This window comes from Oncorhynchus mykiss, chromosome 27 (assembly GCF_057628025.1).
Source record: "Oncorhynchus mykiss isolate SJ-2025 chromosome 27, ASM5762802v1, whole genome shotgun sequence".
Classification (NCBI taxonomy): Eukaryota; Metazoa; Chordata; class Actinopteri; order Salmoniformes; family Salmonidae; genus Oncorhynchus; species Oncorhynchus mykiss.
In genome coordinates, this window is record NC_143048.1 from 1,451,148 (window position 1) to 1,466,934 (window position 15,787).

Genomic DNA, 15,787 nt, shown 5'->3' on the forward strand with positions numbered 1-15,787 from the left:
GCGACTCGAGTTATGCCATCAGCTGGAAGTCGGTGTCCCTTTTTGGTCAGTGTCAGTGGAGGAAAAGGAGAGTGGAGGGATGTTGAGTGGCAGACCCTTAGTCTGCTGCTCTCTCCCTCCACTGAGACTGACCAAGCACCACCAGCCCAGTAACATAAAACATATTTAAATGTATACTCACTCAGCTGTGCTTCACAATACAACAACAAATATGTTACCGGTGTGATCATAGAGCCTACCTCAAATTTTGAAATATAATTTAAAAACATTCAACAATTCAAGCAAAGCCGATATGTGGGAATAATGTGTTGGGCCTGTAGCTTACTTCACAAACCTAATTGCTACAGTACTGTTTTTAATTGGTTAATGTTGAATACGTTTTAAGTCAAGTCAAAACAAAATCTGAGCGGTAGATCTTGGCATGCATTTGACTCAGTGATCTTACAACTGTTCTAGAGTTTTCCCTGTTAACACTATCAACGTTTCCCTATACAGTGGTAATTGCGATTCAATCAATGAAATATTAGCCACTTTCAGTGCAACATACCGAAACATAACAAAGTATGCAAGAGATTTTGTTGTAGGCAGAACGCATCTGTGTTTTGAGCTTCCTATACAAAAGCACAAAACATTTTTTGATTTCTTTGAAAAGTGAGTCAGGTAAAGAGCTTTTTTTTTTTTTTTTTAAATAGTCTTGAATAGCATAATTTGTCTGATTCTCTGTAATAATTTTATGGGAATAATAATGCATTTTATTTTGTAAAGTTATTTCTTGCACCACACAACACAACATTTTCAATCACTTACTTGTCTAAAGGACAAGTCGATAAACAGGTTAATGTCAAGCCCTGCATGTTTTTTTCAAAAGTGTCATGGAACGTAGGCCTACATTGAAAACCACACATTGGCTGCTACTGTAGGCAGAATGATAGAACAGCTATATCCATGTTAAAATGTTATGCAATGCATTTTCTCCATTGTTTTTAATGGTAGGCCACTCTGGTAGGCCTGCATTATGATCAAATTGCCACAGTAGTGTTATATCTAGCTTAGCTGTAGAAGAACGCACATCTACACGGTTTCACATTGTACATCACTCTGACATTTAATGACATGTGCCACTCATTCTGACAACCCATTCGTACGGAAAGCAGCACACTGTCGTAAACCATAACAACGTACAGTACGACGTACAGCACGTCATACCATACATAACATTTCCCCCCTTTTCCAAAACCAGGGACTGATACCATATATAAAAAATTCCATAGGGAAATAACCTAGAGTGATACCTGTGAGAAAAACATTAACCCTTAAACGGAAGAGGTAAACAATGACTCTCCAAACTAGACAGGCTAAGACACCTAACGGAGCCTAAGAATGGAAAGAGGTTAAGTAGTCCTCCAGATGAGCAGGGCGAGTTAGTGCCCGCATAGACCGTTCTTCAGCCACCACCGCTTTTGGCTCTGGCCCTTGGGGAGCCCACAGAGGCTGGCGCTTGGATGGTAGTAGTGGGTGTATGTACAAAAATGTATGCACTCACTACTGTAAGTCGCTCTGGATAAGAGCACCTGCTAAATTACAAACATGTAAATGTAAAATGTAGTGGAGGAGATCCATCCAGGGCTGTCCTTGGCCTGCATGTCTGTTTTGTACTGGCCTGTGAAAGAGGAGTGGGAATTTGTATTCCTTGAGGGCCAGGGACTTTCCTGAGGCGGCTGACGTGCCAGCGCAATTCATTGCTTAGCATGAAGGTGGCGGACCCCAGTTGTCGACTGACCTGCAAGGGGTCCGACCAGAATGAGACCATTTTGTTGCACCGCTGAGGCCGTTGGGCCCAAACCCAGTCTGACACTTGGATGATCGGATTCTTCACCCTGTGTGCCTTGTCGAAACGCTGTTTCATTGCTCTTTGGTGCCTGGTTACTACCTGCTTTGCTTGGGTGACCTAGTCGCCGGTGCAGCCATGCTCTGTGTTCTGAGTCTGTCCAGTGGAAGTTCAATCTCACGATCTAGAATGAGAGATGCCGGGGAGACCTGTGTTGTTGTGTGTTTGCTTGCTCTGTAGTGCATTAGCGTTTGGTTTAAGGCAGTTTGGAATGTGCACCCCTGGACCAGGTGCACTTTGATACCATTCTTCAGTGTTTGGTTGAAGCGTTCCACCCCTCCATTAGCTTGTGGGCTGTAGTAGGCAGTGCAGATCTGTTGTTGCTGAGATAGGAGGAGAACTCGGCAGAGGTTAGTTAGGGCCCATTGTTCATGGTGAGGGTGAGGGGTAGGCCACCTTGTGAACAGGCTGTCTAGGATGTCCACGATGGCCTGTGCTGTGACAGTTCCAACACAACTTCTGGCCACTTAGAGTGGCGGTCATACGCCACCACCAGGAAGCGCTGATAGTGAGGGACTGCGCGTCCATGGATCTTGCCAAAGATGTTCAGCTGTATGTGTTTATAGCCATGGAACAGCTTTGTGAGAGGCTGCATGGGGGAGGGGGACTTTCCTGTATTTCCACTGAGGAGATATACAGCACAATCCCCGACCAGGGCTTCAATGTCGTGGTTGATGCTTGGCCACCACACAAGGTCTCAACATTGCTGCTTGACCTTCACTATGCCCAAGTGGCCTTTGTGCGCCATGGATAGAACATGCGCACACTGGCCACTCGGAACTGCAGTGCAAAACCCTCAAGAGACACAGAACTCTTCCCAGCAAGAAAATTCATGCTTCACCCTGGCGAAAGGTGCCAGGGAAATAGTGCAAGCTGTACAAGCTCTGTTTCGTTGTCGTCTGGCAAGACGGTTGGAGTAGGAGTGTCGATTGAGCGTGAGAGAAGGTCTGCAGCCGTGCTATCCCTCCCCGGAGTGAACTTCAACTGATAGTCATACTGTCTGAGGCGGTCGTCCCATCTGTGCAGCTGAAGTGGCTTGTGGGCCAGTTCATGAGGCTGACAGTAGCGTCGTGAGGGACTGGTGGTCGGTTCGGAGCGTGAACAGCCAGCTATACAGGTAGAGGTGCCACCTTTTGCACGCCCAGACACAGGCCAGTGCTTCTCGTTCACCAACAGGGTACTGTTGCTCAGTGGGGCTCAGGGCCTCGAGGCGAAGGTGACGGGACTCTCAATGACATTCTGCAGCTGTGAGAGGACAGCTCCTAGTGCTCCAGCTGAGGAATCACATGTGGCATTGGTGGGACAGACGGGGTCAAAGTGAGCCAAGACTGGGGCTGTGGCTCTTCATTTGAGCAGGTCGCAGTCCAAGCCCATGGCTCGTCCTTCTTGAAGAGCTGGCGAAGGGGCGCTGTGGTCTAAGAGTAGTGGGGCAGAAACCGGAGGTAGTAGGCTGTCATGCCCAAGAATGAGGCCACCTGAGAGGCTGAGGTAGGTTCCGGGATGTGGTGAACTGCTTCAATGTTCGGCATAAGCGGGGCAATGCCTTTGGCCGACAGGCGGAACCACACAAACTCGACGGCTGGAGCTGCAAGGGTGCACTTGCACCATTCAGGGTCAGGTTGTTCTGCAGTAGAGTACTGAATACTCTGTGGAGTCGATGGTCATGTGGAGGTCGGGGCCATGGAACACGGTGTCATCCAGATAGACTGCCACCCCGGGTATTCCAGCGAGGATGATACTCATCACCTTCTGGAAGCAGTTGGGGGCGAAGCTAAGTCCAAAAGTCATGTGTGTGTATCTGAACACACCAGCGTGTGTGACGAAGGTCTCTGCGGGCTGGGTGGAGGTTTACCTGAAGATAACCCTGACGCGGGTTGAGCTTTGTGAAGACCCTGGAGCCGTGAAATTGTGCGGTCAGCTCCTCAGCTGTAGGCAAGGCGTACTTATCCGGGACAGCCTTGTTCAGAGCATGGAGATCCACACAGGTCTGGATTCCACCTGACTTTGGTTGCAATGACCAAGTTTGAAATCCAGGGGGCAGTGTTGACTGGCTCAATGATGTCTGCCTCCAACTGTGACTGGAGCTCTTTTGTGACATCATCACACAGTGCAAAGGCGATACACAGCAGGGGCTGCATGACTGGGGTCACGTCCAGGTTCAGTAGGGACCTGTGAGTAAAGGTTGTGAGGCAGCCCAGTCCATCAAACAGAGCTGGCCAGTTCTGTTGCCAGGTGCAGGTAGCCTGGTCGATAGTGTCATGTATTGTCATGTTGTGTCTTGTTTCTGTCCTTTCCCTTCACCCTGTCTCCCTCTGCTGGTCGTTATTAGGTTACCTTTTCTCCCCCTCTTTCCCCCAGCTGTTCCTTGTCTCCTCCTAACTACCTCGTCACCCCTTTTCCCACCTGTTCCCTTTTTCCCTCTGATTAGTCCTCTATATCTCTCTCTGTTTTTGTTTCTGTCTTTGTCGGATTCTCGTTTGTGTTTCTCATGCCTGAACCAGACTATCGTCGTGTTTGCTGCAACCTTGTCCTGTCCTGTCGGAATCTGCCAGTTCATCTAACCTTGTCCTGTCCTGTCGGAATCTGCCTGTCCATCTGAGCCTACATGTGTTTCGTCATTAAAGAAACTCTGTTTTGTTAATTCGCTTTTGGGTCCTCATTCACGCACCTGACAGAAGAATCCGACCCCGAATGGACCCAGCGACTTCGGATCCTCTCCACTCAGCCGTCGAGATCCAGAGAGCGATGCTAGGCAGACACGAGCAGGAATTGTCTGCTGCTCGACATGCCGTTGAGACCCTGGCCACCCAAGTCTCCAACCTCACAGAACAGGTTCACCATCTCCGCCTCGATCCACCGGCCACTTCCAGGGCTTTCGAATCTCCGGAGCCCAGAATCAATAACCCGCCGTGTTACTCTGGGGAGCCCACTGAATGCCGCTCGTTCCTCACCCAGTGTGATGTTGTGTTTTCTCTCCAGCCCAACACTTACTCCAGGAGCACTGCTCGTGTCGCCTACGTCATATCTCTCCTTACTGGACGGGCTCGTGAGTGGGGCACGGCAATCTGGGAGGCAAGGGCTGAGTGTACTAACCAGTATCAGGACTTTAAGGAGGAGATGATACGGGTTTTTGATCGATCTGTTTTTGGGGAGGAGGCTTCCAGGGTCCTGTCTTCCCTATGTCAAGGTAATCGATCCATAACAGACTACTCTATTGAGTTTCGCACTCTTGCTGCCTCCAGTGGCTGGAACGAGCCGGCTTTGCTCGCTCGTTTTCTGGAGGGTCTCCGCGCAGAGGTAAAGGATGAGATTCTCTCCTGGGAGGTTCCTTCCAGCGTGGATTCCTTGATTGAACTCGCTATTCGCATTGAGCGACGGGTTGAACTTCGTCACCGAGCTCGTGGAAAGGAGCTCGCGTTCTCCGTTGCCCCCCTCTCCGCATCACTACCATCTTCCTCTGCCGGCTCGGGTGCTGAGCCTATGCAGCTGGGAGGTATCCGCATCTCGACTAAGGAGAGGGAACGGAGAATCACCAACCGCCTCTGTCTCTATTGCGGTTCTGCTGGTCATTTTGTCACTTCATGTCCAGTAAAAGCCAGAGCTCATCAGTAAGCGGAGGGCTACTGGTGAGCGCTACTACTCCTGTCTCTCCTTCAAGATCCTGCACTACCTTGTCGGTCCATCTACGCTGGACCGGTTCGTCAGCTTCCTGCAGTGCCTTAATAGACTCTGGGGCGGAGGGCTGTTTTATGGACGAGACCTGGGCTCGGGAACATGACATTCCTCTCAGACAGTTAAGGGAGCCCACGGCCTTGTTCGCCTTGGATGGTAGTCCTCTCCCCAGGATTCAGCGTGAGACGCTACCTTTAACCCTCACTGTCTCTGGTAATCATAGCGAAACCATTTCTTTTTTAATTTTTCGTTCACCTTTTACACCTGTTGTTTTGGGCCATCCCTGGCTAGTTTGTCATAATCCTTCTATTAATTGGTCTAGTAATTCTATCCTCTCCTGGAACGTCTCTTGTCATGTGAAATGTTTAATGTCTGCTATCCCTCCTGTTTCCTCTGTCTCTTCTTCACAGGAGGAGCCTAGTGATTTGACAGGGGTGCCGGAGGAATATCACGATCTGCGCACGGTGTTCAGTCGGTCCAGGGCCACCTCTCTTCCTCCACACCGGTCGTATGATTGTAGTATTGATCTCCTTCCGGGAACCACTCCCCCCCGGGGTAGACTATACTCTCTGTCGGCTCCCGAACGTAAGGCTCTCGAGGATTATTTGTCTGTAGCTCTTGCCGCCGGTACCATAGTCCCCTCCTCCTCTCCCGCCGGAGCGGGGTTTTTTTTTGTTAAGAAGAAGGACGGGTCCCTGCGCCCCTGCATAGATTATCGAGGGCTGAATGACATAACAGTGAAGAATCGTTATCCGCTTCCTCTTATGTCTTCAGCCTTCGAGATCCTGCAGGGAGCCAGGTTTTTCACTAAGTTGGACCTTCGTAACGCTTACCATCTCGTGCGCATCAGGGAGGGGGACGAGTGGAAGACGGCGTTTAACACTCCGTTAGGGCACTTTGAATACCGGGTTCTTCCTTTCGGCCTCGCTAACGCTCCAGCTGTCTTTCAGGCATTAGTCAATGATGTCCTGAGAGACATGCTGAACATCTTTGTTTTCGTTTACCTTGACGATATCCTGATTTTTTCACCGTCACTCCAGATTCATGTTCAGCACGTTCGACGTGTCCTCCAGCGCCTTTTAGAGAATTGTCTTTTTGTGAAGGCTGAGAAGTGCTCTTTTCATGCCTCCTCCGTCACATTTCTCGGTTCTGTTATTTCCGCTGAAGGCATTAAGATGGATCCCGCTAAGGTCCAGGCTGTCATTGATTGGCCCGTCCCTAAGTCACGCGTCGAGCTGCAGCGCTTTCTCGGCTTCGCGAACTTCTATCGTCGTTTCATCCGTAATTTCGGTCAGGTGGCAGCTCCTCTCACAGCCCTTACTTCTGTCAAGACGTGCTTTAAGTGGTCCGTTTCCGCCCAGGGAGCTTTTGATCTCCTCAAGAATCGTTTTACATCCGCTCCTATCCTTGTTACACCTGACGTCTCTAGACAGTTCGTGGTCGAGGTTGACGCGTCAGAGGTGGGCGTGGGAGCCATTCTTTCTCAGCGCTCCCTCTCTGACGACAAGGTCCACCCTTGCGCGTATTTTTCTCATCGCCTGTCGCCGTCGGAACGTAACTATGATGTGGGAAACCGCGAACTGCTCGCCATCCGCTTAGCCCTAGGCGAATGGCGACAGTGGTTGGAGGGGGCGACCGTTCCTTTTGTCGTTTGGACTGACCATAGGAACCTTGAGTACATCCGTTCTGCCAAACGACTTAATGCGCGTCAGGCGCGCTGGGCGCTGTTTTTCGCTCGTTTCGAGTTCGTGATTTCTTATCGTCCGGGCTCTAAGAACACCAAGCCTGATGCTTTATCTCGTCTCTTCAGTTCTTCAGTAGCCTCCACTGACCCCGAGGGGATTCTCCCTGAGGGGCGTGTTGTCGGGTTGACTGTCTGGGGAATTGAGAGGCAGGTAAAGCAAGCACTCACTCAAACTCCGTCGCCGCGCGCTTGTCCCAGGAACCTTCTTTTCGTTCCCGTTCCTACTCGTCTGGCCGTTCTTCAGTGGGCTCACTCTGCCAAGTTAGCCGGCCACCCTGGCGTTCGGGGTACGCTTGCTTCCATTCGCCAGCGTTTTTGGTGGCCCACCCGGGAGCATGACACGCGTCGCTTCGTGGCTGCTTGTTCAGTCTGCGCGCAGACTAAGTCCGGTAACTCCCCTCCTGCCGGCCGTCTCAGGCCGCTTCCCATTCCCTCTCGACCGTGGTCTCACATCGCCTTAGATTTTGTCACCGGACTGCCTTCGTCAGCGGGGAAGACTGTTATTCTTACGGTTGTCGACAGGTTCTCTAAGGCGGCTCATTTTATTCCCCTTGCTAAGCTTCCTTCTGCTAAAGAGACGGCACAAATCATCATCGAGAATGTTTTCAGAATTCATGGCCTTCCGTCAGACGTCGTTTCGGACAGAGGTCCGCAATTCACGTCTCAATTTTGGAGGGAGTTTTGCCGTTTGATTGGGGCTTCCGTTAGTCTCTCTTCCGGCTTTCACCCCCAGTCTAACGGTCAAGCAGAACGGGCCAATCAGACTATTGGTCGCATCTCACGCAGTCTTTCTTTTCGCAACCCTGCGTCTTGGTCAGAACAGCTCCCCTGGGCAGAATACGCCCACAACTCGCTTCCTTCGTCTGCGACCGGGCTATCTCCTTTTCAGAGTAGCCTCGGGTACCAGCCTCCGCTGTTCTCATCTCAGTTCGCCGAGTCCAGCGTCCCCTCCGCTCAGGCTTTTGTCCAACGTTGCGAGCGCACCTGGAAGAGGGTCAGGTCTGCACTTTGCCGTTATAGGGCGCAGACTGTGAGGGCTGCTAATAAGCGTAGAACTAAGAGTCCTAGATATTGTCGCGGTCAGAGAGTTTGGCTCTCCACTCAGAACCTTCCCCTTAAGACCGCTTCTCGCAAGTTGACCCCGCGGTTCATTGGTCCGTTCCGTATTTCTCAAATCATTAATCCTGTCGCAGTTCGACTTCTTCTTCCGCGATATCTTCGTCGCGTCCACCCGGTCTTCCATGTCTCCTGTATCAAGCCCGTTCTTCGCGCCCCCGCTCGTCTTCCCCCCCCCCCCCCATCCTTGTCGAGGGCGCACCCATCTACAGGGTCCGTAGGATTTTGGACATGCGTCCTCGGGGCCGTGGTCATCAGTACCTAGTAGATTGGGAGGGGTACGGTCCTGAGGAGAGGAGTTGGGTTCCCTCTCGGGACGTGCTGGACCGTGCGCTGATCGAGGATTTCCTCCGTTGCCGCCAGGTTTCCTCCTCGAGTGCGCCAGGAGGCGCTCGGTGAGTGGGGGGGTACTGTCATGTATTGTCATGTTGTGTCTTGTTTCTGTCCTTTCCCTTCACCCTGTCTCCCTCTGCTGGTCGTTATTAGGTTACCTTTTCTCCCCCTCTTTCCCCCAGCTGTTCCTTGTCTCCTCCTAACTACCTCGTCACCCCTTTTCCCACCTGTTCCCTTTTTCCCTCTGATTAGTCCTCTATATCTCTCTCTGTTTTTGTTTCTGTCTTTGTCGGATTCTCGTTTGTGTTTCTCATGCCTGAACCAGACTATCGTCGTGTTTGCTGCAACCTTGTCCTGTCCTGTCGGAATCTGCCAGTTCATCTAACCTTGTCCTGTCCTGTCGGAATCTGCCTGTCCATCTGAGCCTACATGTGTTTCGTCATTAAAGAAACTCTGTTTTGTTAATTCGCTTTTGGGTCCTCATTCACGCACCTGACAGATAGCAGACCCACTGTCATCTCTCAGTCATCTCCAAGCCTGCGAAGAGGTCGAGGCCCAGGAGTTTGGCACTGTGCTTTGCAACGTAAAATGTGAATGGCGGTAGATGCTTGGCACCGTAGTACACTGGGATATGTAGGGTGCCTGCAATGTCTATCTTGGAGCTACAGTACCCACACAGGGCAGTGGAGAGCTGTTGGAGTGGTAGGTTACTGAAAAACTTGTAGTAAGTGGCAAGGTTGAGCAATATCCAGTAGCAAAGGCAAACCCACCTCGCTCAGCAGTGCATGTCTTGAATGACACATGGTTGGTGGAGACAGTTCGGATTTCTGTGTGTTCATATTGAGAGCGAGTGGAGAATATGAGCCTGTTCTGAGTGGAGCTAGTACCTGGGGCAGAACAACACACTTTTGCAATGATGGTATTTTGAACAGTTCTTGCATATCTTTCCATGGGCTGGGCAGTTTGGTAATCCGTCTGGCCCAGTAGCCTTGTGAATGTTGACCTGTTTAAAGGTCTTACTCACGTCGGCTACGGAGAGCGTGATCACACAGTCGTCCAGAACAGCTGATGCTCTCATTGCATGCCTCAGTGTTGCTTGCATCGAAGCAAGCGTAGAAGTGATTTAGCTCGTCTGGTAGGCTCGTGTCACTGGGCAGCTTGGCTGTGCTGCCTTTCGTAGTCTGTAGTAGTTTGCAGGCCCTGCCACATTCGACGGACGTCGGAGTCGGTGTAGTATGATTCAATCTTAGTTCTGTATTGGCACTTTCCCTGTTTGATGGTTCGTCGGAGGGTATAGTAGGATTTCTTATAAGCTTCCGGGTTTGAGTGCCGCACCTTAAAAGCGGCAGCTCTACCCTTTTGTCATGTATTGTCATATTATGTCTTGTTCCTGTTCTTTCTCTTCACTCCGTCTCCCTCTGCTGGTCGTATTAGGTTACCTTCTCTTCCTCTCCTTCTCCCAGCTGCTCCTCATCTTCTCTAACTACCTCGTTCACCCTTTTCCCACCTGTTCCCTTTTTTCCCTCTGATTAGGTCTCTATTTCTCTCTCTGTTCCTGCTTCTGTCTTTGTCAGATTCTCGTTTGAGTTTCTCATGCCAGAACCAAACTATCGTCTCGTTTGCTTCATTCCTGTCCTGTCGGAATCTGCCTGTTCATCTGAGGCTACGTGTGATCAGGTACCTCTGTCCTCTACAACCCAGCTATTCTCCTCTGCTGCTAGAAGGGGAACTCTTCTGTGATATTCAGAAGGACTTTATTTTTCATTTGTCGCCCTCTCTGAGGTTGTTTATTTTGCCATCATATACATTTGAAGAGGATCTATGTCTTACCTGTGTTTTGACATTAAAGGACTCTGTTTTTGTTAAACCGCTTTTGGGTCCTCACTCACGTGCATAACACCTTTAGCTCAGTGCAAATGTTGCCTCTAATCCATGGCTTCTGGTTGGGGTATGTACGTACAGTCACTGTGGGGACGATGTCCTCAATGCACTTATTGATAAAGCCAGTGACTGATGTGGTGTACTCCTCAATGCCATTGGAAGAATCCCAGGACATATTCCAGTCTGTGCTAGCAAAACAGTCCTGTAGTTTAGCATCTGCTTCATCTGACCATTTTGTTTATAGACCGAGTCACTGGTGCTTCCTGCTTTAATTTTTGCTTGTAAGCAGGAATCAGGAGGATAGAATTATGGTCAGATTTGCCAAATGGAGGGTGAGGGAGAGCTTTGTGCTCATCTCTGTGTAAAGGTGATCTATACTTTTTCCCCCCCTGGTTGTGCATTTGTGCTGATAGAAATTAGGTAAAACTGATTTCCCTGCATTAAAATCCCCGGCCACTAGGAGCACCGCCTCTGGGTGAGCGGTTTCCTGTTTGCTTATTTCCTTATACAGCTGATACAGCAGCTATACAGACTGAGTGTGGTCTTACGGATTCCGTCAACAATCATTCGTCATTGACTGAAACCCTCTGGAATAGACAAACACATGCATTTTATAGGCCTATCATGAAAGCCACTGCTATTTAACATAGAACAGATCAGTAACTCAAATATTTTACATATTGGTGTGTAAAAGAAATGGGGACAGAATGAATTAAGTAAAGTAAATTATTTTTCAGTCAGATAAAGTGAATATACGTTTGGGTGAGCTGATGCCTAGTTGAGGGCAGTGCACTGGTGATTCCACAAAGTCCAGACACTGAGAAGAAGAGTGTTGGTTTGGGCCCTTGCTCACCAGTTACAGAGATTAGTGTCTAACAGCATTAGCAGTCTACTGGTACCTGTATTATGACACCATCAGAAATAGTAGAAAAACATTTAAACATTTAACTTACCCACAAACGATGGCACTACAGAACCTATTCTTTCATTGTTGCTGAAAAAGCTAAAGCAAATCTGGTTTTGTTTGTAATTATTGATTTATTTTATTAATTTCACCTTTATTTAACCAGGTAGGCAAGTTGTGAACCAGTTCTCATTTACAATTGCGACCTGGCCAAGATATAGCAAAGCAGTTCGACACATACAACAACAGAGTTACACATGGAGTAAAATAAACATACAGTCAATAATACAGTAGAAAAATAAGTCTATATACAATGTGAGCAAATGAGGTGAGATAAGGGAGGTAAAGGCAACAAAAAAAGGTCATGGTGGCGAAGTAAATACAATATAGCAAGTAAAACTCTGGAATGGTAGATTTGCAGTGGAAGAATGTGCAAGGTAGAGATAGAAATATAGGGGTGCAGATGAGCTAAATAAATAAATACAGTAGGGGGAGAGGTAGTTGTTTGGGCTAAATTATAGATGGGCTATGTACAGGTGCAGTAATCTGTGAGCTGCTCTGCCAGCTGGTGCTATAAACTAGTGAGAGAGATAAGTGTTTCCAGTTTCAGAGATTTTTGTGTTAAACAAATCAAAATAGATTTTATTTAGTAGCCACCCTTTGCCTTGATGACACCTTTGCACACTCTTGGCATTCACTCAACTAGCTTAACATGGAATGCTATTCCAACAGTCTTGAAGGAGTTCCTTCAAGTCTGCTGAGCACTTGTTGGCTGCTTTTCCTTCACTCTGCCGTCCAACTCATCCCAAACCATCTAAATTGGGTTGAGGTCGGGTGATTGTGGAGGCCATGTCATGTGATCATGTCATCAGCACTCCATCACTCTCCTTCTTGGTCAATTAGCCCTTACACAGCCTGGACGTGTGTTGGGTCATTGTCCTTTTTAAAATCAAATGATGAAGAATACTGTGGTAGTCATGCTGGTAAAGTGTGCCTTGAATTCTAAATAAATCATTGACAGTATCACCAGCAAGGCACCCCCACACCATCACACCTCCTACTCCATTCTTCACAGTGGGAACCACACATGCGGAGATCATCCATTCACCTACTCTGCTTCTCACAAGACACAGCGGTTGGAACCAAAAATCGCAAATTTGGACTCAACAGATTTGCACCGGTCTAATGTCCATTGCTCGTGTTTCTTGGCCCAAGCAAGTTTCTTCTTCTAAGGGGTCTTTTGGTAGTGGTTTCTTTGCAGCAATTCAACCATGAAGGCCTGATTCACGCATTCTCCTCTGAGCAGTTGATGTTGATGTCTTTTACTTGAACTCTGTGAATCTTTTAATTGGGCTGCAATCTGAGGTGCAGATATTCTAATGAACTCATCCTCTGCAGCAGCGGTAACTCTGGGTTTTCCTTTCCTGTGGCGGTCCTCATGTGAGACAATTTCATCATAGCACTTGATTGTTTTTGTGACTGCACTTGAAGAAACTTTCAGTTCTTGAAATGTTCCAGATTTACTGACCTTCGTGTCTTAAAGTAATGATGGACTGTCGTTTCTCTTTGCTTATTTGAGCTGTTCTTGCCATAATATGGACTTCGTCATTTACCAAATAGGGCCATTTTCTGTATACCACCCCTACCTTGTCACAACTGACTGGCTCAAACACATTAAGAAGGAAAGAAATTCCACAAATGAACTTTTAACAAGGCACACCTGTTAATTGAAATGCATCCTCATGAAGCTGGTTGAGAGAATGCCAAGAGTGTGCAAAGCTGTCATCAAGGCAAAGGGTGGCTACTTTGAAGAATCTCAAATATAAAATATATTGCTTAACACTTTTTTGGATACTACATGATTATCTATGTGTTATTTCATAGTTTTGATGTCTTCACTACTAATGTAGAAAATAGTCAAATGAGTAGATGTGTCCAAACTTTTGACTTGTACTCTATGTTGTGTAGTAAGCTGTTAGTAGCCCATGTGCCTCACCCTAATAATTTGCTCCTTTTTAATTTAGCCTACTGTTCTGACTTGGTGTTGCACATGTAGCCAATAGCATGTTTTAGATAAATGTCATTGAATATTGTCAGTTTTCTTTCTCTGCTTATATACCCCCTTTATTTATTCTATGGTTCTTACTTGGTGTACAGGAAGAATACTGTAAGAACGGCCCATGTTCTGAATTCTGTCGCTGTACATTTCAAAAGTGCTGAACAAATAGTTATATTGACAAATCGAAATTGCGTATTGCCTCTTATCCGATCATCGTCTAGTTATGTCATAGTTTGTACATCTCAATTGTCAGTAGATTTAGCCATATCAGCTATGGTTTTTTAAGGGCAGTAAAAGAGACTGAATGAACTGTTTCGCTGCCAGTTAAGGCTCTGCTGATAACAAGGTAAGGTAAGGTAAGGTGTTGGGACTGCTGTTGGGACAGCTTTATGTAGGCCCTAACAGTTTGTGCACACTTTTTGTCACCGTTATAGTCCAATTAATATGTTATGTAGTGGCTTTTCTGGCATGCATTAAAAAAAGACTGCTCAGTAAATAATTTCTATTGAACGTGCTATATCCAGGAGTATTTACTCTAGGTACAGGAAACCGTGCACCAAAACCTTTGGGTTAAAATAAAGTTATGTGGTCAGATAGTCTTGCTTACCTCCGTTTCCACTGGCTGGATCTGGGTCCAACTCTGTATCCATGCCTGGCTGACCAAAGTGACTGAGCCAAAGAAGCAGAACACTTCCTCTTTCACATTGAACTCCACGCTACATCTGCGGTCCACTACAGAGCAGTCTCTCTCAGATACTTCATCAACTGTATGTGTACCTGCCTAGTTTGATTACCAAAGGACCTGCAAATTGATCACTGCACCTGCAGGCTATAAAACTCCCTGCACTTTTATTCAAACACACTGTTGTGGGGTTTACCTAGAGTTTGCGATGCATCCCTATACATCTCATTGGAAGTGTGGAGTCTGCCTTTTATGGCAATTTCAATTCCAGGCTGTTCACCATAGCCGATGACAACCGGTTTGCATTCAGCAGGACACAAAACGTTGTGCCACATTCAGATGGAAATACAGCATGTAGAACAAACATCTTTCTTGGATATGTAAAATAAGTGTCAGACCTATTCATGACATTCGTATCAGCACCCTTCCACGTTTGCCTATTTGTGGCCCTGGTATTGTGCATACAAATGTGAGTGTTCACATGGGGTAGGCCTATATTCACCATAGGCTTATTGAAAGGGTTGAAACTAGCAGAACATAAAGACTTCTCATGCGGAATATAAATCTGTCAAACATTTCCATCTAGCCCGGTCCCAGATTTGTTTGTGCTCCATTGCAAACTCCATTGCTGTATATTTTGTCATGACAATGAGTTAACATGACAGCACATACTGGCACTCAGGCTAATTTCCATCTGCAAAACTGAAATATTTGATGCTAAATATCCATTAGGGATGCATCTTTCAGAACATTGTAGACAGGAATAAATAAAATACAGCAAGACAAGTTTATTTCATACTACCTCAACTCTACTGCATCCTTCCAGATATTCATTGGCTCCTCTTTCAGAAAGCCATTCAGTCAAAGGTTTGACAGAACATATCAATTCTTAACATTACAATCTCAGTAAGGTCCACACAGACAGACATCGCCAAGAACACAATGACAATATGCATGACAAGCCATGTAAGTTATTGGACAAAGAGTCAGCAAGCAATGAAATGTGTTGTACTTGACACACCAAAACGTGTTTAGTGAAGATTTGACAAAATGTGGTCAACACAGTGGCCTAATACTTTGACCTTTTTCAAGATTGTTTCCCAAAGGACTAAATGTGAAATTGTTTTTCATGCTAGATTTGACATTTGATACGGGTACTTCCTTCAGATAAAACAAATACCCAACCTTTTCATGTAAGCAGTGAGACAGTTCAATTGTTTTATTAAAAGATTGTTCAAAATACCAAACCCTGTTTTTTTTCCAGCTGTATCGACTCTGCAAAACAAATGGCCAATTTAAAACATATTGGGTTATTCAAAATAAAGCAAACGTTCTTGCTCGGGGGCGTATTCATTACACCGATTGTTGCAATACGTTTTAAACAGAAGCAAATAAAAACAGGGTGGGACCTACCTGAAATTTGTCCAATAGAAACAATTGTTTCTCAGTTTGCTTCTTAAACCGTTCATAATGAATACACCCCTGTTCTCAAAGTTCAACGAACCATA